Raw genomic sequence first — 4,486 nt, forward strand, 5'->3', positions numbered from 1 at the left:
ATCTTTTAGATTTAGTCAAAAAATATTTTTTTTTGTGCACGGATACTGATTTTGGTGTGTTTTAACAATTGAATTGTGTATTTTTATCAGTTTAATATTAATTTGAGAAACATTTGCGCAATTATAGCAGGGCCTACAAATTTAGTATCACCATCTTTTTATTCTACCGTGCCTGCGCTTTCAGAAAATATATGGTTTGGGGGGTCTTTTACAAACGCTAGCAACGCAGCAGCTGAAAATCAAATCAATAGGAAAAAATTGCAGAAAATTCAAAAATGGCTTGGCCAGCTGATTTGAAAAATGTTCCGGAGGGCTTGGCAGCGAAAGGGTTAAAGGAGACCTATGGGGTTAAGGCTTTTCCCCATAGTTCTCCTTAGCGTGACGGGAGGACACAAACTAGCGTCCTCCCGTCACCCTAGGCTCAGTACACCGCGAGCTGCTGCTCGCGGTATATTGAGACGCCGCAGTATAGGCTGGCGGATTGGAGCGGGGAGGGGGGAATCCAGCCCCTCCCCCGTCACGGCAGAGAGCCGTGACAGGATCGAGAGGTGAGCGAACGCCGGTATGTGCTTGCTCACTTCTCGATCTACTAAGCCGACCTGTGACAGTCTCATTGTCACAGGTCTGCTAGAACTATGAGGTGAGTGGAAATCACTCATCTCATAGTTCTCCTTTTAATTGACGAGGAATTGAAGCAAAGAAGTCACGAGTGATTGTGGAACTTGATATGCAATGATTATTTGACTCCCTGATGTAAAGAAAGTGAACACAAGGATTTCATCACATTTATTTTTGATCATATCAATTTTGGGAATCTTTTTATATTGACTATATATAAGTTGGAATGAACATGTTGTATAATTGTCACTAAGTATATGCACTTAGAGTTTTAGAATATTAGAGATAGCGCAGTGTCTTTTGTTTAACATATAGAGGTGTAAACCGAGCCCATCCATGACAAGGTAAATTGCCTTGTCTTGTGTTCAGGCTGCACTGGAATAGTGATGGGCTCAGGCGTGTTCGCAGCTCCACGTGCCGAGCCCGCCAGGAAGCTGACAGCGCGCGGCGCCAATCACATGCACTGAGACATTTCCCGATCTCTGCAGCTGCGGACCGGAAACATGTCTCAGAACCTATCAATATTTTACATAATCACTTATCAAGTTATTATCCAGACATTCTAAACTGATTATAATGGTAGGGTCCTGGGCGTAAATCAACGTGACGTGTTTCATGGACTAAATTATTCACTTCTTCAGGAATTGTATAATCTGTGTATATGTGCCCGTGTCTGTGCCAAAACAAGCCAAGTGTTGCAAGAGAAGACCCCCAAGGAGAGATGATAGGGGATAAAGATGAAAAAGGGGGGCCCAGAAAGCAGCCAAGATGTCATGCAAGTCAAGAGAATCTTTGATCTAATAAGGGTGTAACAGGGAATTGAGATGCTTTACATTAAACACCTGACATATTGGGGGGAATTTATCAAAACTGGAGAAGACAAAATCTTGAGAAAATTTGTACTGCAACCAATCGGCTTCTCTATCTCATTTTGAAATCTTACCTGAGCAAACTGAAGAGAGATGCTGATTGGTTGCCATGGGCAACTGCTCCAGATTCTCTCTGCTCCAGTTTTGATAAATGCCCCCCATTATGTAACATCTACTAGTATCTACACAGATGTATTGCTCTCATCATAGTGATTACTGCGCCACCTAACTGATCTAATGTTATAAGAATCTCTTTATATGTAATGGAATTATTACTGTATGCCACTAAAGGTTATGGATGTTTGCCACAACTTGCACCTCTATGCTGTGGGGTTAGTAATCGGTATCTAGAGATATGCAAATTGCTTCTACTCACTGTGATGTGAGTATGGATGTGGCATGTACAGCGACACAGATGTAGATTGATGGTTTGTTGCTTGGGCTCTATAAACCTGAATATGTGGTATACATTCAAAAGAGACCCTCCTCCCACCAGAAGAAATACAAGGCAGGAAAACGCCCCTGGGGGCACCGAACAAACATTCTGCACGGATCCCCTGCTGATTGGGACTGACAGGCACATGTATGAAAAGGGCCTTACAGTGGAATCTTATAGATGAATTATACCTTATGATGAACTGCTATGTTTAAATATAAAAACTGAAGGACGTTAGAATTTGGATGGTAACACATCAAAGAAATTAAACACAACAAATTGCCACACACTACAAAAAGGTCAAGTCATTAGTAGAGAAGACAGAGCATCTATTGTGTGATATTATTAAACAAGTATATAACAGTGTACAATACATCTTTCAGGGATGCAGACCAAAGCAGGAGTGAAAGGTAGTACATAACTGATTATCACTGATGCCGCATTGGACAGAAAGAGTGAAAAGAGGAGCAGCTGAACAGCAGTGAAATCATAACAGGTACTTTATGGAACAGTAAATTGAAAACTCTTAATGTGTGGATACTGAGTTTCAAAGACCCAAATGCAAACTAGTGTCTGTTCACTCCATAGGTTAAAGGAGAACTATGGGGTTGGGGCTTTTCCCCATAGTTCTGCTAAGGGTAACGGGAGGACACAAACTAGCGTCCTCCCGTCACCCTAAGCTCAGTATACCGCGAGCTACAGTTTGCGGTATACTGAGACGCCGCAGCTGAAACGGATCCCAACAATTATGTCTGGATCCACCCAGCTGTGTGAGTGACAGCTGGCTCTCCCTGTAACCAATCAGCTTCTCTCTTCAGTTTCCCCCATTAGTATAGTTCTCCTTTAATGCAAGTTAGGACTTTATGTGAACTGAAAAAGTAAGTTAAGGATTATCCAAATAAGAGGAAGCATTTCTCATGGATGGATTCGGACTGCAAGCTACCCTATGGAAGTGTAGTAATGAGCATCCACACCCTTTTGTAATAAAAGAGTAAATAAAGCAAAAAAAATACAAGTGAGCAGTATTGTTATCATCAGCAAGAGTATCTAGTATCCTAATTCAGTTGAGGTAAAGGGGGCTTTCAGTCAACAGAGCTACATAGGAAGGCATGAGTTCTCAGAGTTGCGTGAAAGGCAGATCATTTGTGGGCTGCAGTATAAAGGAAACATTGCCCCAGTCATATTTAGAAATTTAAATGAAAAGGTCAAATAGGGCTTAGCAATGCGTGTTAAGGCTTTAAAACCAGACTAACAACAGATGCTGAAATATAAGAAGTTGCAAACCGCAACAGAATCTGACTAACATGGCTTGAGAATGGGTCCCTCGTAGTAACAGGGCTAGGAGTAAACAGGTGGGTACTCTTCAATTCAATGTCGTCTGGAGGGTCTGTAATTGAATGTGACTGGGGGCTTAAGAGCTTCAGACACCAGGAGCAAGATCTTTGGGAGGCAAAGAGATTGTGGCAGAAAATGGTGAGGATGGTCAATCCCCAGCTTGAGATGTGGATGTCTCAAGAGGTATTTCAAAGCTGATCTCCTAGAAACATTTGTGCAGGTCTGTAAGTGATGAAATGTGAAATTGGTGGTATTGATAAACAATAAACAGCTTAAAGGGGAAGCCCCAGTTGTAATTAACATTGTGGGCTTGCAGAATTTTGTAGATATGGTTTCAGGCTTCTCTGTCTACGATATGTGGTTGCTGCAATGTTTACAAACAGCTGCACACTTTGGTTTGGAAAGCGAGATCCTGTTTTTCCCAGGCTGTCTGCAACAAATGCTCCTTTGTATGGTAAAAATGGCTTACATCCAGCAGGGGACCTTCAGGTTGTCTGCATGTCAAGGTCCTGTGAATATGGTCGAACTCTAAACGTTCCAGTGGTAAATTTGGGGCCAGCTCCTGAAAAAATGCAGTAATGTTACCTTGCACATCAGTCACGGATTCCAGCAGGTCCTTACATTTTCATGATAGTCTCTTTTTTCTGCATCCTCCGGCTTTTTTTTTAGGAGCTCTAGTTCGTTCTAGGTCTTTCACTTCCTCCTTGTGTCCGTCCAACACTGCTGTAGCATCATCTGTACGATTCTTGAGGGAGAATTTCTCATACTAACGTCATCAAGAACTTACAGGAAGCTAATCTCCAGTCGCACAAAAGAGCAAAATTTGTGTATAGGCCTCTCAATTACAGGATCTGCAGAAGTGACAAGTGCAGATGGATATTGACCAAGGCTATCATCTAGTGAGACCAAGTCTTTAGAAAAGACCATCATTGTCTGGTTGGCTGTGGAGGGGTTCAGGCGCCATATTGGGAAAGAGGTTGGTTGAGGCTTTGTGTGCTGGCTTCTGTCTGGATTTTGTTTTGGACATCTGGTGCATATCCAGCATGTGCAGCAGGGTAACAGCTCTCTGATGGTGTGGGTTGAGCCCCCATTATGGTGAAACCAAGCAGGATATTCTAGGTTAAACGGCCAGGTGGTGCGGAGCAGACTCACCATGCGTCCATACTAGTCTACTGCATGCATGAGTGTGTGTCGCCCCCCCCCCCCCCCCCGCTGACATATATAAGTG

This window comes from Nanorana parkeri, unplaced genomic scaffold, assembly GCF_000935625.1.
Source record: "Nanorana parkeri isolate BGI_ZX_2015 unplaced genomic scaffold, ASM93562v1 scaffold1539, whole genome shotgun sequence".
Taxonomy (NCBI): domain Eukaryota; kingdom Metazoa; phylum Chordata; class Amphibia; order Anura; family Dicroglossidae; genus Nanorana; species Nanorana parkeri.